Source organism: Peromyscus maniculatus, chromosome 6 (assembly GCF_049852395.1).
Source record: "Peromyscus maniculatus bairdii isolate BWxNUB_F1_BW_parent chromosome 6, HU_Pman_BW_mat_3.1, whole genome shotgun sequence".
Classification (NCBI taxonomy): domain Eukaryota; kingdom Metazoa; phylum Chordata; class Mammalia; order Rodentia; family Cricetidae; genus Peromyscus; species Peromyscus maniculatus.
Window position 1 is genome coordinate 77,004,007 of NC_134857.1, and position 25,653 is coordinate 77,029,659.

The 25,653-nt window shown below is 44.2% G+C and overlaps 1 protein-coding gene, 1 long non-coding RNA gene and 2 pseudogenes across 4 annotated transcripts in view; 2 read left to right on the forward strand and 2 right to left on the reverse strand.

The window, feature by feature from the left end:
• Gja5 (gap junction protein alpha 5) overlaps window positions 1-25,653 on the forward strand; it is a 68,139-nt gene that overhangs the window by 12,438 nt on the left and 30,048 nt on the right. The window lies entirely within an intron of this gene.
• On the reverse strand, window positions 8,814-13,989 carry LOC121830243 (uncharacterized). Of its 3 annotated transcripts, none has more exons than XR_013052230.1 (4): window positions 13,931-13,989; window positions 12,202-13,506; window positions 11,852-11,984; window positions 8,814-9,758 (listed from the first exon to the last, which is right to left on the reverse strand). It is a non-coding gene; the product is annotated as an uncharacterized LOC121830243 (long non-coding RNA). The 3 variants fall into 3 exon arrangements; XR_013052231.1 differs by lacking the exon at window positions 8,814-9,758 and adding an exon at window positions 9,780-11,696; XR_006073352.2 differs by lacking the exon at window positions 8,814-9,758 and adding an exon at window positions 9,780-11,699.
• LOC102924137 (rac GTPase-activating protein 1 pseudogene) lies at window positions 20,510-21,711 on the forward strand (annotated as a pseudogene).
• On the reverse strand, window positions 21,736-23,097 carry LOC121830562 (rac GTPase-activating protein 1 pseudogene; annotated as a pseudogene).

Below are 25,653 nucleotides of genomic sequence, written 5' to 3' on the forward strand. Positions count from 1 at the left end.
TTGGCACACCCAGGAGGACACACAGAAGTACTGTCTCAGACTCCCCTAACTTAGCCAGGGGACCCAGGAAAAGCCAGCTAGAGGGCCAAGGCTGACAGAAAGAATTCTCCAGCCCAAGTTTTGAGGAAATTCCAACCCAAGAAGGAACTCGAATAAGCTGCAAAGAGAAGGGGCGTTAAGAGGAGAAAGGGAGCCCAGGCTCCAGACTTCAGTCATCCCACAACTTTAGAAATGCATAGGGCCCCAACTCCCATAAAGGGGTATGGCCGTGTCACGTGCCCGAGGAGACATAGTGACAGCAAAGCCTGCCTGGGTTGTTCCTGTTGTCCATGGATTCTCCACTCCCTGTGGCTGTGACCCTTTGACCCTCTGGTATAGATGTAACCAACTGTTTTATTAAATAAGAAACACAGAAATAATGCAAAAGAGAAAGCCGAGAGGTCAGAGCTCAGAGCCAAAATCTCACCCTTCCGCCTGCGGTGTCCCAGCTTCCCGAATGAGGGCTCCTTTTCCTGTCTGTTAGTCTATTTAAAGAGACAGAACAAGCCACAGCTATCTCACCTCACCAGTTCCTCAGCTGGTCTTGTTTCCTCAGACTGGAAGCTTCTGTGTCCTCATCCCAATAGCTCTCAGCTGAACTGTGTTGCTCCAAAGCCTGAAAGCTTAACCAGCCAAATCCTTCTAGTTTCTGGTCCTCACGCCTTATATATCTTTTTGCTTTCTACCACCACTCCCTGGGATTAAAGGCTGGCTTTCTGGGATTAAAGGCGTGTGCCACCACCGCCACACTCTTGCTATGGCTCTAATAGCTCTGACCCCCGGACAACTTTATTTATTAACATACAATCAAAATCATATTTCAGTATAATTAGATTACCACCACATTTCCCCTTTTCTATTTTAATAAAAAAAAAGCAAAAGGTTATGACTAACAAAAGAAAAACTATACACAAAAGTACAATAACTATATACAATATATACAAATAATAAATACCTAAACAGGTATTTGACAAGTCAGAGAAAATAATTCCATTATCTATCCTATTTTGGTAATTCCAAGATGTATCTAATGCACTTTCTATCCTAATTAATTTTTCAACTATAAGTAACTAATCTTCAACCATAACTAACTAATCTTCAACTCCCTCAGAGACCCAAGAAGGAAATAATATTAGCTAACAAAAATAAAAAACAGGAAGTGCATACAAGCAACTTCCAAAAAATTTGTAAGTTGACAGAAACAGCCAGCTGCCTGGGCAGTCACCTGAGGTTTCTCCACAGTGTTGGGGCATCATCTTCAGCCTATAGGCTTAGTGTATCTGACAGACTCATTTGTGAAGTAGGTTGTACACAAGGTCAACAGTTCAATCTCACATTGGGTGAGAGCAGTCCATGTACCAGAAACACCTGAATTCCACTAGTGTCCTGTCATGATTCAGGATTTTAATTTCTGGAAATTGTTGACAGTTTTTTAATTCAGCTGTCCATTCTTCTTGGCTGTGTATATATGGCTTCATCTCAGCATCCTCTTCTTCTCCACATCCCTCTATTAAATGCCAGTCTACTTTTGAGAGGCATGAGCTTTCAGCTGCTGTTCCATTGTACAACAGAATCCATCGGCCCTCTGCCTGTTAAGCTGCCTTCGAAGAAAAGGGCACCGTACCTTTTCCGGATGCGAAGGCCACTTCAGGGATGGGGCCATATTGTCCTGGCCTCAGAAGATGCCTTTTGATAAAGCCATAACCACACTTGTTTTGGTAAGAATCAGTAGTCCATTGTTCGTGTTCTGTCTGTCCATTTTGTCCTGTTGATTCGAGGATACTTTGTTGTCCAGTGGCTAACTTTTGCCACAAGGAAAGTTGACTCCATATGCAGTTTCTTCAATGCCCATATTTTCTCTGAAATAGATTAGTACTGCCAGGAGCTGACATGTCTCAAAAAGAAAAATTTTCTAAGTTATTAAAACATTTTAAATGCCATATTCTGTAGATCTCTGAAGGGTTTGAAGATGACCTGTCTAAAACATCTCTGCTCAATTTTTAAAACATATCTAATATGACTACAAGTTCTATTGAAATATCTAACTACTAACTTTCATTTCTTTATATCCTAGTAGTTGGTAATAATAACATTCAAGGATCAGAAATTTGTATTACATTGTTAAATGAATGGTATAAATACAATTAGAAATATACATATAGCATTTTCTAACAATATCAGTTTCAAATTTGTATACAATATAAAACAATTCAATCCAATGTAAAGTATTAGTGATTGTCTTTTTCTTTTCTTTCTTTCTTTCTCTCTCTCTTTTTTTTTAACAAGAACCTTAAATCTAATCTCCTTTGCTTAGCCTTTTTCTTAACCCTTGACAATAACTTGTAACCAGCCCCCCTAAATGCTGAAAATTATCCCAGACCCAAATCTTCAGATTCCTTAACCTTCATTCTCCTAAAAGACAAAAACAAAAAACCTTTCCCCAAGACTAATTTTGGGGATGTTTCCTTTTGACAAGTTATTATTTGATTAAATGAAAAGGCATGTGTTATTGATACCAGTTAGTTTAAATTGGATGTTCATGCTGGTTGATGAACTATCACCTCCTCTAATTAAGAGGTCTCTCTTGTTCAAATCGAACCTTTATCAATTTTGATGGTACCCACAGCTTATCTTCTCCTGTAGAAACAAAAGCAAAACCTCGTCCCCAATGTAATACATACCCTGGTTTCCATTCTGAGGTCAGCACATCCTTAAAGTATATAGGCTGATTTAATTCTGTAGTTTTTTCTATTATCCAATGTCTCTCTGCAGCTGTTGTTCCTTTCTCATTGGCATTCAGAAAATTCAAAGTTAGAAGAGCATTATGCAGTCTATTTCTGGGGGTTTTTGTTACCCATTTCTGTTTATTTAGCATATCCTTTAGAGTTCTGTTTGATCTTTCTATAACTGCTTGACCTGTAGGATTATGTGGTATGCCTGTAATATGTTTTATATTGTAATAAGCAAAAAACTGTTTCATTTTAACAGAGACATATGATGGAGCATTATCAGTTTTGATTTGTGCAGGTATACCCATGATGGCCATAACTTCTAGCAAATGAGTGATTACAGAATCAGCTTTTTCAGAACTCAAAGCAGTTGCCCATTGAAATCCTGAATAAGTATCGATAGTGTGGTGTACATATTTCAGTTTTCCAAATTCTGCAAAGTGAAACACGTCCATCTGCCAGATTTCATTTCTCTGAGTACCCTTTGGGTTACATCCTGCTGGTAATGGCGTCTGATTATAGAAGGAACAAGTAGGACATTTCTTTACTATTTCTTTGGCTTGTTGCCAGGTTATGGAAAAATCCTTTTTTAAACCTTTACTATTAACGTGATGTTTTTTATGAAATTCTGAGGCCTCCAGCACATTTCCTATCAATAATTTATCAATCTCATCATTGCCTTGTGCTAGAGGGCCTGGCAGACCAGTATGGGATCGAATGTGAGTTATATATAAAGGATGATTCCTTTTCCTGATTGTATCTTGTAATTGAATAAATAATGAAGTTAATTCTGAAGTATCAGGGATAAATTCTGCAGTCTCAATATGTAACACCACTCTTTCAGCATACTGAGAGTCAGTTACTATGTTGAGGGGTTCTGAAAAATCTATTAATACCAACAGAATAGCATACAATTCTGATTTTTGAACTGAATTATATGGACTTTCAACCACTTTACTTAAATTTTCTGATTTGTATCCTGCCTTTCCTTCTTTGTTGGCATCTGTATAAAATGTACGAACTCCAGATATGGGTTTTTGCCGTACAATTCGAGGCAAAATCCAATCAGCTCTCTTTATAAGATCAATTCTATTGCTTTTGGGATATTTGCTGTTAATTTCTCCCAAAAAATTACTGCAAGCTCTTTGCCATGGTTCACTTTCTATCCATAATTTTTCAATGTCCTCCTTAGTTAATGGTACGACAATTTCTGCTGGGTCTATGCCTGCTAATTGACGAAGTCTCAATTTTCCTTTGTAAATCAAGTCAGAGATTTTTTCCACATAAGTTTTTAATTTTTTATTTGGTTTATTTGGTAAAAATATCCATTCCAATATAATATCTTCCCTCTGCATTAATATTCCAGTAGGAGAACGCCTAGAAGGTAAAATAACCAAAATGCAATCCAGCTTTGGATCAATACGATCCACGTGTCCTTCATGCACTTTCTTTTCTACCAAGGCTAATTCTTTCTCAGCTTCAGGTGATAATTTTCTTGGACTATTTAAGTCCTTGTCACCTTCTAAAGTTTTAAACAAATTAGTCAGTTCATCATTTTTTACCCCAACAATAGTTCGTAAATGAGAAATATCTCCAAATAATCTTTGAAAGTCATTAAGAGTCTGTAGTCTATCTCTCCGAATTTGCACCTTTTGGGGTCTAATTTTTTGTAGCTCTATTTTATATCCTAAATAATTAATAGAATCTCCTCTTTGTATCTTTTCAGGAGCAATTTGTAATCCCCAGCAAGGCAAAATTTTCTTTACTTCTTCAAATATTATTTCTAAAGTATCTGTATTTGAGTTAGCTAGTAAAATATCGTCCATATAATGATAAATTATAGATTTAGGAAATTTTTTACGTATCACTTCCAATGGCTGTTGTACAAAGTATTGGCACAGAGTTGGGCTATTCAACATTCCCTGTGGGAGGACCCTCCATTGAAATCTTTTAACCGGTTGAGAATTATTATAAGTAGGCACTGTAAAAGCAAATCTTTCTCTGTCTTTTTCTTGTAAGGGTATTGAAAAGAAACAGTCTTTTAAATCAATAACTATGAGAGGCCATCCTTTTGGTAACAGAGTAGGCAACGGCATCCCTGATTGTAGAGAGCCCATTGGCTGAATTACTTTGTTAACCGCTCTAAGGTCTGTTACCATTCTCCATTTGCCAGATTTCTTTTTAACAACAAAGACAGGAGAATTCCAGGGGCTACTTGATTTTTCAATATGCTGAGCATTTAACTGTTCTTCTACTAGCTCTTCTAAAGCCTGGAGTTTCTCTGTTGTTAAAGGCCATTGTTGGACCCATACAGGCTTGTCTGTTAACCATTTTAAAGGTAGAGCTATTGGTGTCTTTGGAAGATCATCAGTTACTGTGCCCTGTTCTTGTATAATATGGATAGCTGGTGACCACTCATTAGAACAATATCTTCTAATATTTCTCTCAGTAACATGTGTTAGGTTATGATTTGTTTCTGAGATTGGAGGGATGTTAATCTGAGTATCCCATTGTTGTAACAAGTCTCGACCCCACAGGTTCATAGTTATGTTAGCCACATATGGTTTTAATTTTCCTCTCTGTCCTTCTGGACCTATACATTCGAGCCATCTTGCACTCTGTTTCACCTGAGATAATGTCCCAATTCCTAACAGTTGAACGTTTACCTCCTGAAGAGGCCAAGTTGGATGCCAAAATTCTGGTGCAATTATGGTAACGTCCGCACCTGTGTCTACCAGACCAGACAACAAAACACCATTTATTTTTATCATTAATTTTGGTCTTTGTTCATTAATAGAAGTTTGCCAAAAAATTTTCTTTATGTTTTCTCCTGAATTTTCTATTCTCTCTGTTTCATCAACCTGACCAGCATGATTTATTCCAATAGGCATTTGGTTATTTAATCGCTCTCCAGAGCAGGCATTTCCTCTATAGCTGCAGGAAAGGTTTGAACTGGATTTGCACTGGGGGCCTGCGCGAGGCCCCTCTGGGAGTTTCCCGAAGACTGAGGCAAAGGATTACCCTGTCTGTCCTTTGTTGATCTACATTCGTTGGTCCAGTGTTTTCCCTTACCACATCTTCTGCATACTCCAGAAGGAAGGGGCATTCTGTTGCCCTTGTTCCTTGAATAAACATTGCTTCTAGGAATGACCTGTTTACAGTCCCTTTTAAAATATCCTTGCTTTCCACACCCAAAACATCTAACATTCCTCAAACCTTTTGAAATTACTTCTCCTACCCACGTATCATCATGCTCATCAACCTCAACATTAATTGTTTCTCTAATCCAATCTTCCATAGGTGCAGATCTTGCCCTTAATGGCCTGATTATTCTTTTGCATGCTGCATTCGCATTCTCAAAGGCCAAAGATTCAATTATTGCCTTACCAGCTTCTGAATCCGAGACCGTTCTCTTTACCGCTGAAGCCAGTCTTTGTAAAAAATCTGTAAAAGACTCTTTTGGGCCTTGCCTCACCTTTGTAAATGACTCAGATTTTTTTCCTGGTTCCTCAACTCTGTCCCATGCATTCAAAGCTGCCGTTCGACATAAAATTAGGGTTTGGACATCATATAAACATTGTGTTTGTGCTGAAGCATATTGACCTTCTCCCATAAGCTGATCCTGGCAAACTTGTATTCCTTTATCCCTCCATTGTTTTTCTATATTTTTAGCCTCCTCCTTAAACCAAGTCAGAAATTGAAGTCTCTGGCTGGGTTCCAGAACACCTTGTGCAAGGTCCCGCCAGTCCTGTGGTATTATCCTATTATATGTTGACCAAGTGTTTAACATTTGCTTTACATATGGGGAATGCATGCCATAAGATACTATTGCCTCCTTAAACCTTTTTAAATCCAACATTTCAATTGGAGCCCAATTATTTTGTGTAGCCATCATTTGATCAGGCACCTGCTGTACAGTTACAGGATAAATTAAGGGTGACTGTGTGAAAACAGGCTTTCTTTCTACAACCTTATGATCCCAATTTGAAACAACTTCACTGTTAATTGGATAAATTAAGGGTGTCTGTGTGAAAACAGGCTTTCTTTCTACAACCTTATGATCCCGATTTGAAACAACTTCACTGTTAATTGGATAAATTAAGGGTGTCTGTGTGAAAACAGGCTTTCTTTCTACAATCTTATGATCGCGACTTGAAACAACATCTTCTAAAGCTGTTATCCTGGCACTTAAATTGACTATCTTTTTAAATATTAAAATGTGGATTAGCATAGTGATAAGGTGCATAATTCCACCAATACTAATATTATATAGTTGTTCCATTGTCAGACTGCCTAATATTTCGAACAAAAACCAATTTTCTTCCAATGTACACATAAAGCCCATTTTTTTTTTTAAATGTGGAAAAAAATTGTCTTTTAAATAGTTTCCTTTATGACTTACCAAATCTGCGTAGAACAGTAGAAATCCCAGTGAATTAAATCTGCGTAGAACAGTAGAAATCCGAGGGGATATTCAAAACAGCCACCTAGTGTCCCAGGTGTAAATCCAAAGAGAAAGAGAGAGAGAGAGAGAGAGAAGAGAGAGAGAGAGAGAGAGAGAACAAGAAAGCGTAGCTGGCTAAAGTTTAAATGCAGCCACGTTTTCCCTCTTGTGCCGAGTCAAGGCTTGGGTCTGGCTTCCTTAAACTTTGACCACTTGCGTTGGCTTTACAGGCAGGGACCTGTTCGGCAGGGCAGGTCTGAGTTGTTTATAGCACCGGCTTTAAGCAAGTTGCTCACAGACCTAGGCCCGGGCCAGAAGCTGCCGCTCGAACGAGGAAGCCGGCAGCTCGGACTAGGTAACTGGCAGCTCGAACTAGGAAGCCGGCCGCCCGGTCTGCCGCCCTTGCGGGAAAGCGGACCCGCCGCCAAGCCAAGTGGTTTTCAATGGATTCTTGTCACGTTGGGCGCCAGATATAGATGTAACCAACTGTTTTATTAAATAAGAAACACAGAAATAATGCAAAAGAGAAAGCCGAGAGGTCAGAGCTCAGAGCCAAAATCTCACCCTTCCGCCTGCGGTGTCCCAGCTTCCCGAATGAGGGCTCCTTTTCCTGTCTGTTAGTCTATTTAAAGAGACAGAACAAGCCACAGCTATCTCACCTCACCAGTTCCTCAGCTGGTCTTGTTTCCTCAGACTGGAAGCTTCTGTGTCCTCATCCCAATAGCTCTCAGCTGAACTGTGTTGCTCCAAAGCCTGAAAGCTTAACCAGCCAAATGCTTCTAGTTTCTGGTCCTCACGCCTTATATATCTTTTTGCTTTCTACCACCACTCCCTGGGATTAAAGGCTGGCTTTCTGGGATTAAAGGCGTGTGCCACCACCGCCACACTCTTGCTATGGCTCTAATAGCTCTGACCCCCGGACAACTTTATTTATTAACATACAATCAAAATCATATTTCAGTATAATTAGATTACCACCACACTCTGGCCTTGGGTTTTGGTTTTCGGAGTCCATGCCACCTACGTTTGCTTGTCTTTTCCATCCCCCATCTTACTTGATTGACGGGATAACAGAGAGGAAGGGAGAAGTGAGACTTACCACTCCTGTGACACAGATGAGAAAATGAGACCTGGTGATGGGGTGGGACTTGGGTGAGGCCACTGGACCAGTGAGCAACGGAGCCGACCTGAACCCGGGTATCGTGTGTTTCTGTCATTCCGTGTTGGTTAGACCTGAAACAACCCACGCCTGTGCCTTCTTTAGTGGCTCGTGTCTGAGCACACCTGGCAGTATATATGTTCACTCATTCATAGAGTAGAAAATGTGTGGTGATATTTAAAACATGTGGTATATTATAGAGTGTAAAAAACGTATTTTAGAAAGGTGAAAAATTGAATATATGATTTTTTTTAAAACCACAGGAGCTAACACTAATTGATAATTGAGAGCTGGGTAACAGGATTATTTTATTATGCATGTGTTTGAGGTTTGCCAACAAGAAATTATTAAACAGCCAGGGGCAGTAGCACACACCTTTAATCCTAGCGCTCTGGAGGCAGAGGCAGGGGGATTTCTGTGAGTTGAAGGCCAGCCTGGTCGACATAGCAAGTTCCAGGCCAGCCAGAGCTACACACCTGTCTCAGGGGGAAAAAAAAAGTATTAATCAAGACAGGGCCCCAAAAGTTGTGGAAGCTTTGTTTGGTCGTCTTGGAATCAGACCGTGTAAACAGGAGGCTGTTTAGGATATGCCTACTTCCCTGGGGTACCTTCGCCTGAGCATGTGAGACAAAAACAAGGGCTTGGTTAACTCCGTTTCTGAGATTTCCACAACAGCACCATAGCTGGTCTAACCTCCTCCTGTAAGTGGTGGTGGCGTGTGGTCCAGACCGCGGAGTTCAGAGCTACACCTGCTCTGTGCCCTGGTTCTGCCTCTCGCAGATTGTATCCTGGGAAGGAAGGTACTTACCTTCTGGGTGTCTCAGTTCCTCCTCGCGCTTCTTCACCAGCCGCTTTGAGAATCACATGGCATGCACAGGCCGCGTGAACACATTCACTCACGTGTACTGGCGGAACAGTACTCGAAGCTTGCAGTTGTGAGAACCGTTCCTCCTCTCCCTCCCTGCACCCCCCCGTTTCTACCTGTGACTCGATTTCCGAAAATGGCTGCATTGAATAGATGCCAGCCTCCTCTGGGCGAGTGTGATTCAGAAGGAGGGGAAATAGTTCTGGCTCATGTTACGTGGAGCAGGAAACAGAACGAGGTGGGGAAAGTGAGATAATTAAGAAAACATTTTAGTACGAGGTCAGCCAGGAGTTGCTCCGTGACCCCTCACATATCACGTGGCCCCCAGACCCACCTGTCATTTCTAATGTAGTGATTCAGAGCAGGTGGCCCTAAGGTGCCTTGCAGAGTTGCCTTTTTTGGCTGTCTTAGGTCCTTGGGCGTCTGAATTTCAAACACCGCCACCGGTTTGGAGCCTAATATCACAGGATCTCTTGGTATTGGGTCCTAACAGTGCTATGTCACCACGTGCTTTGTATTAGCCTTCAAATGACAAATCAGACGTTTTAAAAGAATAACTATGTCACTTTGTCTACCACACATACACAGTGATTGGTTGGTAAGACAGAAATTCATAATAGAATGCCAACCCAAAATATGCACATCATATAAGCCCATCTCCATTAAGACAGTGGTATATAGCTGGCCGTATAAATGCCAGTCTACGTACACATGCTTTATTATACTCCACATCTAGTCATAACTAGGCAGATAAACCCGAGATACATAGTGGGTGTCAACCTACTTCCTAGATCCTTGTGTTGGGATCATCTAGAAGCTGTGATCATAGTTTTTTAAAAAATGCACAGCTTTTATGAAAACACACATCTGTGTCTATGTAGGCATGGGCACGATATATAGATTACATAGACAATAATCATGGACTTTAAATGGTCATTATTTCAGGGTAGTATCCTTTCAGGTGATCTTTTACTTTCTTCTTTCTTTCTTGTGGCTTTTATTTTTGTTTTGTGGTGCTGAAAATTGAGAACTCAGAACCTTCTACACATTAGACAAGTGATCTGCTACTGAGCTCTACAGCCAACTCTGAGGGCCATGTATGGTTGAATTTATATGCATGTATATGTATATATATATCCATATATATGGTTATATTTTTTTCATTTTGCATTGAATATCTATTAAGGAAAAAAAAACCTCTTCATGGCATAAAGAAGAGAATATTGAGGCTGGACATAGTGGTACATACTTGCATGCCAGCACTTGAGAGACTGAGATGAGGGAGTATGAGTTCAAAGCCAGCCTGGGGTATAGAGTGAATTGTCCAAACAAGCAAGCAAGCAAGCAAGCAAGCAAGCAAACAAACAAACAAACAACAAAAAGAGTATATTAAGAGGTCATAGCCGGGCAGTGGTGGCGCACGCCTTTAATCCCAGCACTCGGGAGGCAGAGGCAGGCGGATCTCTGTGAGTTCGAGGCCAGCCTGGGCTACCAAGTGAGTTCCAGGAAAGGCGCAAAGCTACACAAGAGAAACCCTGTCTTGAAAAACCAAAAAAAAAAAAAAAAAAAAAAAGGTCAGAGAATGTGGCTAATTGGTAAAGCCTTGAATACACGAAGTTCTGGGTTTGATCCTGGCAGATGCTAATAGTGCCATTCCCTATGAGATTACGGGGGTCAATTACATTCAAACTACCACATATAACTAGAACTGGTATTCGATGTAGAAGCTGTGACCCCCCACACACAGAGACAGAGAGAGACAGAGAGAATATATGAAGTAAACAGACTTAGATATTGATATAAGCATATAATTTTTTTTTTTGGTTTTTCATGGTTTTGGATTCTTGAGAGAGGGTTTTTCTGTGTAAAAGCTCTGGAAGGATATAATTCTTAAACGAAAAAATTGCAAAATGTCTGAGAACACCAACAGTCCCTTAGGACAATGAACCTCTAACCCATGCTTTCAAATACAGTGTTTTAGGTATTTTGTCCAATGGTTTCTTGATCATCTTCCTAAACTGACCACAACTAGGAGAGTCTCAAAAGAGCTGGGACAGCTGGTTTTCTGGACAATTCAGTAGCCTAACCCCCTACTTTCAGAGGCTAATTTTCTTTAGTTTTAACAGTTATTCAACAGATTGCATTTGTCTCCAGTGTTTGGACTTGCTGTAGACTGCAGTAACCTCCAACCTCAGGCTGATTCTTTTCAGTCTGCTCTTCCCAGGCCTCATTTGGAAGCGTGACCCTCACAGACCAGGACCCTGCCTGCGGCAGCGTAGGCCGTCTGGGCAGCGGTTCCCAGAGCTGGGTTATCGGGAGAGCGGGAGTGTTGAACAATAGCAGCGGAAGCTGGAGCAGGCTTTCTGCTGACAGGCCCCAGACAGCGCGTCTGGAGCAGGTGAGGGACCTGGGCACACTTCCTCCAGGCTGGCGCTGGTCTCCTTCGCTCTGAGTCATTTTCTTCTTGAGAACAAAGGGTCACAACTCAGCATAGCTCAGTTCCCACTGTTCTGTGGGAGACAAGGGCTTTGGGGAACTTTGACCCCTTATACCCGCCAGGGAAGAGTCCTGTTCCCTTCTACCACAGCCCTGAAGCCAGCCAAGCAACATCCTACCTGGGATTTCTCCTCTTCCTTCTCCTCTTCCTTCTCTTCCTTTTCTTCTTCCTTCCTCTCTCCTTCATCACGAGCTTGCCTCAGAGTCCCAAGTGCTGGGACCACGACTGTGTGCCACCTACTATGTCTGGGTCTGAGAATTAAAAAAAAAATTACAAAGTTTATTATTAAAAAAAAAAACCTTGCAAATAAATGAAAACACCACATACCAAATTAACCAGATCCCAAATCTATGCAACTTTATAAATGTATACATAGTGTCTTAGTTTGGGTTTCTATCGCTGTGAAGAGACGCCAGGACCATGGCAACTCTTATAAAGGAAATCATTTAATTGGGGTGGCTCGCTTACAGTTTCAGAGGTTCAGTCCATTGTCATCATGGTGGGGAGCATGGCGAGTGCAGGCAGACGTGGTGCTGGAGGAGTAGCTGAGAGTCCACATCTTGCAGGCACCAGGAAGTCAACTGAGTCACTGGGCAGTATCCTGAGCATAAGAAACCTCAAAGCTCACCCCCACAGTGACACACTTCTCCAACAAGGCCACACCCACTCCAACAAAACCACATACCTTTTGATAGTGCCCTATGACATTATGGGAGCCAATTACATTCAAAATACCACATATAGCTAGAATTGGTATTCAATATAGAAGCTGTGAAGTTTCACATTAAATTTTATACTTTTAATGTTGAATACATTTTATGCATTCATCTACCACCAAAACAACTTATATCCTCTTTCATAACTCATATCCATTGCTTGCAGAATTTTTCTCAGAATTCTTTTTTTAATAGAGAAAAATTGTATTCATTAATCAGATTCTATGCAGCTAACCAGGGACTTTTCCAAAATGAGAATATATGAAGATAGAGTGCCATTTTATTTAAAATTGCAAATTAGACTCTTTAAAATAATGGATGAAAGTAGAAATCATCCAACCATCTACATTCTGGAGAAAGGGAGAACTGATAACTGCCGATGCACAAAGTTAGATACTCAGCGGGCCCACAATGCCTCTGGAGGCCTGGAGCTCCCTGGACAGCCAGTGGCTTCCAGTAGACGCTGGAAGGTTTAGGTGTTCACTGCGGGAGCAGTTTTCTCCTGTCTGTTCCCACTCGGGATTGCCAGGGAAATCTCCTCTGATTTCAGCTTCATGACAGAAAAGAGGCCATCGACAGTGCAGAACATGGGACAGAACATCTCAGACTGCACAGTCAAGTGTTTTGAGATATACGTGATTTTAGTTTCAAGCAGAATAATGTGACCAATAACTGTACTGATGATGACGCAGGAGTAATTGCGGTAGGTACAGTTGCAGACACTATGTGGCTATGCTGTTTACAGGGTAGCCAATTACTAAAAATACTTCATCAGGACCCGTTTATATGTTGGGAAATAACATGATCTCAATCCTTAGAAAGAACCAGTGGTTAGTACACTGACTGCACTCAAGGGGTTGACCAGTTGTCAGCACAAGTCCCGGTAAAGAAAAGAAAGAGGAGTCCCCTCACCTCCAGAGAAGTCCTCATTTGCTCAGGCTGGAAATCAAATCCCACTGAGGAAACAGGAAATAGAAGAGAGGAAGTGACATTTTCACATATCTCAGAATTCTTAGTAAGGTCAGGTCCAGGCATTATTTTTACTTGCGTCCACTCACTTTAGAAAAAGAAAATTACGAAAATACTCACTTAGCACCTAATGCAATTGTAGTGGCAGATGAATATTTACCAAGTGTTCCACTTTGCTTTCTGTCACTATGATAAAATCCCAGGAGCAAAAGCAACTTATAGATGACAGAGTCTGTTATGGCGGCAAGCGGCATGGCATCAAGGGAAGAAAGCTGACAGATCACACCCCAACCTCACAAGGGAAGCCGAGAGCCAACTGGAATGTAGGCAGAGTTTCTCTATGTAGACTGCCAATCAGCTCTGTCCTGCCAGCCGCTCCCCAAATCACCACACAGAGACTTAATATTAATTATAAATGCTCAGCTGATAGCTTAGGCTCGCTTTTAGCTAGCTCTCATAACCCAAATTAACCTGTTTCTATTAATCTACATGCTGCCCCGAGGCTTGTTTACCTCATGTGCCTACTTCCCATCCTGCTCACTCTGCATCTCATGGCGTCTCCTCCAACTCCGCCCTTCTTCTCCCCAGCATTCTCTCTGCCCCGAAAATCCTGCCTCGCCATTGGCCAATCCACTTTTTCTTAACAATGAGAGCAACACATCATCACAGTGTACAGAAGGATTATTCCACAGCTCTGGAATTCTCAAAGCCTACCCACAGTGAGTTCCTCACTTCCTATTTCCCAAAACAGCACCGTCAACAAGGGAACAAGTTTTCAGATATCTGAGTCCACGGGGGACATTTCTCATCCAGATCACCAACCACACTTGGTACTTACAGGGTGCCAGGGCTCAAGCTAAATGCCTTAAATGTGAGCTCATTTAATTTTCATGGTAGTTTTATGAGGGAAAAGAAATATTATCACCTCCATTTTATAGATGAGAGACTTGAGTAAAATTCACATGATTTTCAAATGGCTCCATAGAATTAAAAACTCTAGGTCTATCATACCTTTGAGCCTGTGTTCTCCAGAACCACAGATGAGTGCTTATGTCTATGACCTTGACAGACATGGTCCCTGCCTGTAGGGACCTTCTATTGTAATAGGAAGGAAAGAAGAGTGAATTCCATGTGTGGAACATGGCTGACCAACAAGAATGCAAGGCGATGTCAGTCAAAGCCAACACAGGCAACCTCAGCTGTCCAACTGGCACATCTGTGTCTTGGAAACTGCACTCTAGAGTATTTCAGGAATCTCGGTCTAGCCCAGCAATGTGAGCCTGCTTATCTAATCTGTGAATCATTGCTGCGAAGGTGCTGTGGGTCTATGGTAAACTCAAGGCTTAACAGTAATTGGGGTGGTGTAGAAAGGCATGTAAATTCAATATGGAGAACGGCTCTTCTTGCCCATCAGATCATTTCCTTCATCTTGCCCAACAATCTTGGAACTCCATCTGGTGAGGAGAGTGAGAGAGTCTTTTCTTTCCAAGATGTTTCTTCTGGCAAATGGTTGAGGATTCTAAACATGACCAGTGATCTCCTGGGCCTTTGTTTGAGAGGAAACAGAGTCCTTCCTGAATAATGGTACAAATACCTCCATCCATCAGGTTCATTCCCAAAGCACCTTTGCTTTCCAAGTCTTAGTGGGGGAGGTTTGCAGCCTGGAGACAGCAGAAAGGGTCAATCTGGAGTCTTGGCCTTCTGGGATAGAAATGAACTTCAAAAAGTACATGATTATTCATATTTCAGTCTGTCTCCATGAAAGTCAAACATTTTATTTTTATTCTAAGTACTTTGGTAGATAAAGGACTCCCCGCCACCCTAATCTGTTCCTACAAAGATAGCAAAAGATCATGTAAAAATATACTCCAACTGACGGCAATTCTTCAAGGAAGGAAAATGGATTTAAAGCTTTATAAAGAGCCTGCTTCCAGAATAACAAATGTCAGATCACTCATCTGAAATTTATAATTGCCGGGTCAAAAATTTGGGGAAAATTTCCCAAGTGTTGTCCTAGCTGGCAACGCTTTCTTGCCGCTTTGATTTATTTAAACACACATTTACTGAGCCTTTCCTGTCCAGTGTGATATGGAAAAGGAACTATGCCCACAGTCCAAAAGTGGCTCCAAAGCCCACTCGTTAGATGCTGCTCAACCTGGAGTTCTTTCGACTACCTGTTCGTCAATGTCTTTTTCTGTCAAATAAAGATCACACCTTACCAACAAGGGTCATTAACGATCAACACAGTGATTTCACGGGCTCAATAAATGGCGTTCCCATTCCCTGCCCAAGTTAGGAAGAAGCGAGAAGGGCAGGCAGAGGAGCCAGGCAGAAGGAGGCCAGTGTATTATATTACCTCGCTTACTGATGGGACTGAGTTCAAAGGCCTGGCTTGGGACGTGCAGCAACATTGGCTTTTTCTTCTCAGCCACCGTACAATGCTGTCTAGGGCTGTGCTCTTGCCTAATGCCTAGTAAGGCAGACCTTGCTTCCTACAGACAGGCAGCTGCTGGGGGAAAGAGCAGAAACCAGACTGAACCTCACATGCCTTGTATTTTCGTAGGTCAGTTTTTTGTGGTCCCCCTTTTCCATAAAGTTATATGAATTAGATGAATGTCATTAATACTATATTTAAAACATTTTCTTTGATTTAAAAGGATCTTTTCTACAGATTTTTAAATAAGCTAAAACATTTTCTGTGCACTTTATAAAGCATCTGGGACTCTAGCTACTGTGCCTAATGGATAAATTGTCCCTTATGTTCAGTCTTGTTCCCAGCATTGCCAACTAGATAATCTTCTCCCCCTGTCCTGGGAAGCACCGAGTGACCCCACAGATGGAAGTAGGTGTTGCCCCAGATGGAGATATGAGTTCAGGGGACAGGATGCTCCCCATTCTCCACAAAAGTAAAGTTCTGGAAAGTATTGTGTGATAATTGCCTAGATGGAATGAAACGCCAAGGTGAGCTAATTACAACCCAAAGCAAGAGGGAAATCAACTCAAAATTGAAGAGCAAGCCCCAAGCTGAATGAACGCCCAGAAGCAATTCCTTGAGGTCCTTATATTTCAACTCTGTCTTGCAGGATAAAAGATTTTTGCCAGATAAGGATCTGATCAAGGTAGAACAGGGCAGAATGGAAGGGTCATTCCAGACTCCTGGAAACACACAAGACATTCTGGGAGTGGAGGAATTCAAAACCATCTACCTGTCCCAACTGGCCACAGTTGACTCCCTAATTGCTCTATTGGCATTTCATATCAGTGGTGGAAGGGAGGAAAGTCTTCACTGTTCAGTGCACACTATTCACTGGGTACTTTATAGACACATCATTTACTCTCTCCTCCAATAATTAGAAGTGGATATTGTTAACTTTACTTCTTCTAGACGAAGAACTTGAGACCTTGAAAGTCTCAATGATTTGCTACAGAACCTCATGTGTATCAGCAGAGGCCAGCAGCCAGAAACCCAGGCTCCCAACTGCCTTCCCAGAGCCCTGTTCACGCCTTCCTCGGAGACTTCAAAGGTTGTTCTGAAAGCTATACAAAAAGGAATTCTTACAATTATATTTTAGGAAGAATGTTTTTCCAGAGATTCATTTCTGGCATTCCATTCCCCAGACTCTCCGGCTCCGGGATGCTTTTCTGTTCTTCACCTGCTCATTGTCTGTTGAGGGCCTTCGTCTGTTGGCAAAGCCCTTTCCTGACCTCTCAGCAGCATCAAGATTTCCGCTGTGCTGGGGACTTTACTTATCCCTCCCCAACAGGGGCTGTTCTAGGCTCCCAGCACTGAGAGGACTCTGCTTGTTTGCCCTGAGACCATGCTGGCCTTGTAGGAGCTGACAGACAAGTGCCCAACGTGTAATAAGCACTTGTACAGGGCTTAGCATCTCAGGTCCACTATTTTATCTGCTCAACATTCCTTGAACATAGGCATTGTTAAAACTGCAGACAAGGACGCGGTGACTCAGAAAGGTCAAGTAATTTTCAGAAAATGACACAGGTCTGGTTGGTGGTCTGAGGCAGGATTCAGTTCCCAATCTGACTACAAACTGGCCCTGAGCCATGGACGGGTTCTGGTAGAGCCTCGTGCTTCTTTGCCATCAGGTGCCACTTGGAGAAATGAGCTTTCTGCTTTTGCTCATACTTGCAGTCTCTCAACGTATTTTTAGTATTTGCGTTCTCTGTTGTTATGCAAGTAATGTCTTTTTCTCAGGAAAAGAAAAGAACGTCTCAAATATGGTCTAGAACTCAGCCTACACAGCTCTCAGACTTAGGACCCTTCTGCCCTTGTCTCTCAAGAGCAGGGGTGACAGGTGTGTGCCGCCATGCTTGGCTTCAAGTCATTCTTTTGCAGGCTTTTTTTTTTCTCTTTCATCTAGCTTTATCCAGTCTTCTGTTCTCTCTCTCTCTCTCTCTCTCTCTCTCTCTCTCTCTCTCTCTCTCTCTCTCTCTCTCTCTCCCTCCCTCCCTCCCTCCCTCCCTCCCTACCTCCCTCTCTCTCCTCTCTCAGTGGCCAAAGGGTAATGCTGGAAACTTGAATGTATAATTCTTGGCTGAGAAGGCCCCCTCAGGATACCAAGTCTCGAGGAACCATCCACAGACTCTATCTCTTTAACATTCCTTCATCCACACCAACATGCCATCCTCATCCTGGGTCCCTTCCCTTTTGATATTAGGTTGAGTGTCACCAGCAATATACGATACCACCTAGCTTTGTCTTGAATTCCATCTCTGGCTAGACAGTGTGGTGAGTTTGGGCAGGTGCTCCAAACTCTCTGCTTCTGTTGGTTAATTCTCTCAGTATCAGCCTTGTAGGGTTGCGTTGAGGAGAAAATACATGCTCACAGCCCTCAAACAGTGTCTAGTGGAGAATACACATGCCATAAATATCAGTGATTTTTATTGTTGCTCTTTCCCAGGGCTGGGCCAAGGGAATGCTCTCCCCTGGGAACTTGGATCTTGAGCAGAGTGACTAGAAGACAGGAGTTCATCTGAGCAGATTTATTTGGCCCTGCAGAAATGGTCCATTGGTTTCTGCTCACTGATCCAGGGCAGTCCTTCTTCCTGGTCCTTCCTGAATCTGGAGTCTTAGCTATTTTTTAAAATCTGTACCCCACTTTCTACAAACTTCACCACCTTCTTCCTGCTCCTTCCCCTTACCCCCCCCCATCTTCCTTTTTCTTTTTCAGAGTAAAGTAGTCAGCGCTGGTTTCTGATTCTTGCTGCCAAAGGACACTCCCTGAAAGTGGCCCCTCAGCCTCCTTTTGTGAATTCATAGACTCTGGTTCCCAGAAAGTCCTTCCTCATATCAGGCCCAGATATCTACACAGGGCCCTGGAACCAGAGTGTTTGGGCCTGGCACCTGGCTCCTTCATTTACTTGCCTTGTGCCTGAGACAAGCTGTTTAGCCACAGTGCCTCGGTTTCCCCACCTGTCGGTTACGATAGTAATAGTAACTACTCCGAGGGAGCTGTGGGAAACTGAATGCCAGAATCCTCTCGGGGCTCTTTGAATGGTGTTGGGCAGGGTGCCAGCTCTCTCCCTCCTGTTCATTCGGATCCTGGGACCATCCTTTGGAGCCGCTCAGAAGAAATCAAATTAGCCTTTTAAAAGCCAAGATGCCAAGTTCATGTCGTTCCTGCAGGATGTCCCGCCCTGTGCTCCGCTTCTCCTCCACCCACCTGCAGACCTCTTCCCTGTCAGGACAGTCTCTTTGCAGTCTCCAGTGACCAAACTGGAGAGATCTATTTTACCCACACTAAAACTCCAGCATTTTTTAAGGCCTGTCTTAAAGTATACCCACTTCCTTCCAGTCCCTGGGAGGATCTAACCCTGCACGCTGCCTATCGGAGAGTGGCGACCAGAGTCAGGAGGCACCTGAAGTCAGGAGGCACCCGAGACAACACCCTGTCCCCAGCCCGCCCCTGACCAGTGCCACAGCTGACAAGCTACTTTCTGTTCTTCGCTTGTTCCTCCCCAGACGTGGCATGGCTCTATGCTGGGCTGTCTCTGGTTGTTGGTATGCCACCAACAAGCCTGAAGTTGGTCCCCAAGGTGTGGAGAGCACCAGCCTCATGGACGACAACCACACTTACTTGGCACCTAGTGGTTAGAACACATTAGTTAATTCCAGCATCGTCACAGACCTGTCACACTCAGAAGAGTCCCCCTGCCCCACACCAAAAGGGCACTGTTCTTACAAATGAAGACACTGAAACTTGGACCTAAGGAACTTGCCCAAAGTCACACAGGCACCTAATGACACAGCTTGCCTTTTCGTCCCCGGTTCTTAGTTATACGCTTTGTTCTGAGGCTCAGGGCCTTCAACACTGTTTTGGAAGTGGCCCCCCTTTTTACAGCAGTCGCTGACAACCCCAGGGGCATATAGATTTTCTAGTCATAAGCTGGGGAACTTTGGATGTAGAGTCACAGCTTAATACTTGGTAAGGCCTCAGGTTTGTCCCCGGCAAGGAAGAGAATGGATGGGAGAAACAGATGAGCCTTGTTTCAGGGCTGGTCAGGTTGCATCATTTATCTGTCTTCAGGGGAGCATCTAACCAAAGGCATCCTTCTTAGGATCTTTTGTCTTGACTACGTTTCTATTGCTGTGAAATAACATCATGGCCAGGAATGTTATATCACCGGAATGTTGGGGAGGAAAGGGTTGATTTGACTTACAAGTCCTAGTCACAGTCTGTCATAAGGGAAGTCAGGGAAGAACTCGAGGCAGGAACTGAAGCACAGGCTGTGGGGGATGCTGCTCCCTGGCTTGCTTTCATGGCTAGCTCATCCTGCTTTCTTACACAAGCCAGGACCACCTGCCCAGGGGCAGCACCATCCACAATGGGCTGGGCCCTCCCATTATCAATCATTAATCAAGAGAAGGCTCCCAAAGACTTGTCCACAGGCCAATCTTATGGAGACAATGCCTTAACTGATAGGTTGTGTCAAGTTGATAAAACCAACCAACCAACCAACCAACCAATTAACAAAAACCAACCAGAACATCTTTCCAGAGAATGTAAGAAAAACAAACTTTTGACTTTGCCATTAGTGAGGCATGCAACTGGTGGAGAGCAGCCATCATGGTGTGCAGCTGTGGGAGGGGGAGCACTGTGGGCTGAGTTGGGCTGTGTGTGCTCGGGAGCAGGAGCCTTGAAAAAAATGTATGTCACGATGGTGAATTTGTGGACTCCGGAGCAGCTTGTGAGCTGGTTGGCGATTATCAGCTGAGGAAACAGAAGCACTGAATTCTTCTCGGTGGTGAAGGACTTTGAGGATATCCAGAGGAAGCGTTAAAGAACCAACCAGGAGCTGAAGAAATTAAAAAACCAGTCGATGAAAGCAGAGACTGGGTGGAGCGCTCCGGGTGTTAAGCTGAAGCATGCGTGCAATCAAGTGGATGCCGAGCTCCGAGGGAGACAGCAAGCCGAGGCTGAGCGGGCAGGGCTGGAACAACAGATTCAGCTGACTCGAGACACACGCGTGTGCACACATCTGGCAGCTTTCAGAGAAGCCGGGAACTTAGCTCTGGATTTTCTCAACCGGGGCCAAGCATCCATTGGCAATTCTGGGAACAATAGACTGTCAACCACTGATGAATCTGCTTTCATTTTTATCAGACACCAGCTTTGACAAGACTGATGAATCACTGGACTAGGATGCTTCTTTGGTGAAGAATTTCAAAATGAAGACATGAGAGAAGAGGCACTCCAGCAGCTGACAGTTCACGAGGGCCCTTCTGGGCCTGCAAAAAAAAAACAAACCAAAACAAAACAAAACAAAAAAAACAACCCTGTTTGATTGACTTTATGGTAGGGCAGGTCAATGAATCCATAGTCACAAAAACTACAGTGACTGTTCCCAGCGATGGCAGGCCCATTGAAGCCCTGTCCACCATTGAGACACCGGTATCCTGGACCAGGAGTTGAAGGAAATCAGGTCCATTACGACCTGTAAACAGTGACTGCACTCTGAATAGCAGGCCACAGGAGCCCAAAACTGAGACAGACGATTCAGGCACACCTCAGAACAACAGAGGCACATGCCTGTCCAAAGACAGCTATTAAGCCCGGATCTTGTGTCCTATGTGGAAGGCAGATAAAGTTTGGCAAGCCGTCTCTAAAATGTCAAGATTGTCGTTCGGTCTTTCAAGAAGGTCAGACTGATGTCCTCTTCCCTGGTGGGAACACTTGTCAAGACTGGAGAGGAAATGCTGGTGGACTTTGTGTCCCAGAGCAAACAGGTGTGTTTCCTGCAGTCAGTAAATGCTGGGCACACTAGGCAGAAACGGCTTTACTTGAGGTATAAAGCAGGGGGAGAATTTGTCTTGTTGATCTACGTTGGTGGCAGACTTTCTTTTGTTCCCAAATATGGGAGGACACTTGGAGAGATTGTACAATCTTTGTGACAAGGAGCTTGACAAGTTGGGATTCAGGAGGAGCCCCAGGCCCCAGAGAGCTCACTTTAGTCTGGTATCCACCACGCTGAGTTTCCGTGGCCACGCTGGGTGTAGATATTCTCGTGAACCACCATGGCGAACTGATTCCAGGATTCCAGGGGCAGGAAAAACAGGTTCTCCCCCACCTTGAGCTGACACTTGATGTCCCAGAACATTGTCACTGGGTCTGGATTAGGCACAGCATGGGCCGCTGTTGCAGGGCCAAAGACTTGAGCTGGACTGGCAACATTCATCTTAGCGTTTGGACTCTGAGTCACTGTCTGCAAGCGAATCGTGAGGAAGGCTAGTTCGTCCCTGTGGGGCCAGGGCAGTTCACTGACAGCCTGGGACATGACCCTGTGCTCCTGCCTTCTTCATCTCTTATTTCTGCTGCCGCCATGAAGACTTTGCTTAGCCAAGAGGTCAGAAGGGGTTCTTTGAGGTTTCGAAGGAAGTCTTTCAGGAGGCTGCAGATGGCATGGATATCGTCCACCTCAGACCTCTCGGCCCAGTCTCATTCACACAGCTGGCAAGAGTAGCAGGGATCACTGAGAAGTCTGGGACACAGAGTCCACCAACATTCCCTCTCCAGTCCTGACAAGCGGTCCCACCAGGGGAGAAATGCAGGGAAGAGGACACCAGTCCGACCTTCTTGAAAGACCAAACAACTATCTTGACACTTTAGAGACAGCTTGTCAAACTTTATCTGCCTTCCACATGGAACACAAGAACCAGGCTGTCCAAGTAGGGAGAAATGGAGCTTCGCAGTCCCGAGCTCTAGCAGTGGTGCTGAGGTGGTGGTGCACTGGGTGTGATCCAGGATAGGCCAACTGAGCACTCGTCCTGGGATCCCTAGAGAGTGCAGGTGCTGAGGTGATGGTACACTGGGTGTGATCCAGGATAGGCCAACTGAGCACTCGTCCTGGGATCCCTAGAGATTGCAGGTGCTGAGGTGATGGTGCACTGGGTGTGATCCAGGATAGGCCAACTGAGAACTGGTCCTGGGATCCCTAGAGATTGCAGATGCTGAGGTGATGGTGCACTGGGTGTGATCCAGGATAGGCCAACTGAGAACTGGTCCTGAGATCCCTAGAGATCGCAGGGATGGCCTGTCTCAACCTCTCCTTCAGCTCCCTGATGCCTACAAGGAGGTTGTGGCTCCCAGAGCTCTTAACAGTCTGCCCCCAATTCCCTTCCTGTTTCTTTATGAGTCACACTTCCACATACCTGTCGGTCCATCTGTGTGGAAACACGCTCCAGTCTTCAGGATTTTGCTCACACTGTCCCACAGAGCTTAACTGTTATCTGAGCTTCTGCCCAAGCAGCTTCTGCTCATTCTTCAAGGCACACCACAAATATCATCTTCTCTGCGAAGTCTGTCCTGGCACTTCTTGGCTTGTTTCTTCTCAGTTCCTACAGATTCTGATCTTGCCTCACTACAGTAACTATCAAACTGCCATGCTATTTGTTTTGAGGTTAAGTGCACACACATTGAAACCAGATTGCCTTGATTCAAAACCCAGCTATACCATTGACCAGCTGTGTACCCTTGGACAAGGTTTCTATCTCCAGTTTTCTGCTATGTAAAATAGGGCTGTGAATATCTAACAAGGTTTTGAAAGGGTTAAATGGACTAGTGTGTGTCAAGAACTTTGGCTACTGTCCAGCACATAGCCATTATTATTACGATCATTATCTGTTTGCCATTAACATCCGTGGTCTTCACCTGATTGGGTTCATCTACGAATCAACCACCATGGTTCGGCCCATTGTAATCCACAGTCAATAAGCGGTGTGTGAGAGTCCCCACAGCCCCTTGTGTATAGACTGGGTGAACAGATGCAGGCACACAGCTCTTGATTTTCGGTCTACGTTCCCCTGAGCTCCCAGCTCCGCACTGATGTCTTTACCGTCCCCAGCAGCATGAACTGTTCAGTCCCCACCATCCAGACAAAGGACACGACAGTGTTCTTGGTGATTTAAACTAAGACAGGTTTCTTACTAGTCATCCAGCTGGTTTTATGGGGATGGTCACTGGTGATATCACTTCTTGTCTTGCGAGAAATCTAAGCAGAACGCTGAAGACACCTTTAGGTGTGGGGCTTCTAGTTCAGCTGCCATGTCTGAGCTGGTAGTATATCTGCTCCACAGAACGGTACCAAATTCAGTGGGCATTTCAAATGAAGGGCTGGCTAAACAATCCATAGAGAAGGCAACAGACTAACATAATAGGTTGGGCCTGGTGGCCCAAGCCTGTAATTCTGGCTACTTGGAGTCAAGAGGATCACAAGTTGGAGGCCTACCTGGGCTACAAAATAAGTTTAAGGCAAGATTGGGCGACTTAATGAAATCCCGTCTCAAAGTAAAGAGGTTTTTGGTTGTTTTTTTTTTTTAAAGGGTTCAGTGCTTTGAGGTGGAGCACTTGCCTAGCACATGTAAGTCCCCGGGTTCAACCCTCGGTACCCAAACAAGCAGACAACGATCAGCTCTGTGCCCTCAGACAAGGTTTCCTGCCTGGCCTACAAAATAAGTTCAAGACCAGATTGGGCAACTTAATGAAAGCTACTGGGCTTGAGTACACCTTGTACACACCCCAGGGAGATGGTCAGCGTGGCTGGTTGTACACACCCCAGGGAGATGGTCAGCGTGGCTGGTTGTACACACCCCAGGGAGATGGTCAGCGTGGCTGGTTGCAGACTCCACCCGCGTTTTCTTGGCTGACATCTGATTGAAACATGGCGGACATCTTGGCTCATTTGTGTCCGTCCCCCTCTGTGTATCCTCGGGGACTTAATTCTGTGCCACGATCCGGACTAAAAGTAGCCTGAAAATGTCCTCTGTGCTCCCCCAGAACAAGAGCAAATGCAGTTGGGCATCTAAGAGGAACCTGCACTTTTCCCCCACGATTTGGCTTGACATCCAGATGCCTAATAACTGACAGTCGCAGACACATGGCTGTTGGGACTGCGATGAGCAGTCAGTGAAATGGAACCCAAACTCCCCCTTTTACCAAGATGGAAACCAGAGGCCAAGGAGTGACTGTCAAGGTCGCTTAGACCCCGAGTCTTGGTCTCCAGAGTTCCTCATTCATGCATTTTCTTCTGGCCTCCCACTGCGCCCCCAGCCATGGTCTCTCACGCATGGCCTTGCCATCATGTGAAGAGCTGGTGCTTGAGCCCCAGGGTATTGTGGGAGTTCACAGAAACCTGGGCAGGCAGGACTGGAGGCTTGTGGCACGGTGACAGCCGTTCTGGGCAGCGGGCTCAGTGGCAGTGGTGGACTCTGCAAACCGTTAGCTCTTCGGGATTTAAACTTCCACCTCTGCTCACCCCCAGGCACCCCCACCTCCCCCCAGACTCATGAAGTGCTTTCCCAGGGTCTGCCAGGGCCGCTCTTATCTCTCCCAGAAGTTCACCTCTCACCCAGCCTACTTCCTTTTGCGTCTTGTACGTGTGATGGGGAAGGGGTTTGTTGAATGGGGGAAGCTAATGTTTTTGTTTTGTTTTGAATGGTTTTGTTCAGAATCTCTGCTTTTTCCCACAAGCTGTTGGTAAGGCTTTGAAAGGAGGGCTCAGAGCCTACGGAGTAACTTACTTGGGCCAGAGAGAGAGAAATCGTTCCATAGTAGAAAATCAGAGGTCGCTACTTTCTCCAAAAATGTTTAATTTGCTAACTAAAAACTGAGATATTAAAAAAGGCCACTGAATGAATTTTGATAAATCTGCAGACATAAAACTATGTCATCTAAGGGTTTGGCAAATGGTGGATGTAATGTTTCTCCTTTGTTCATCTTTG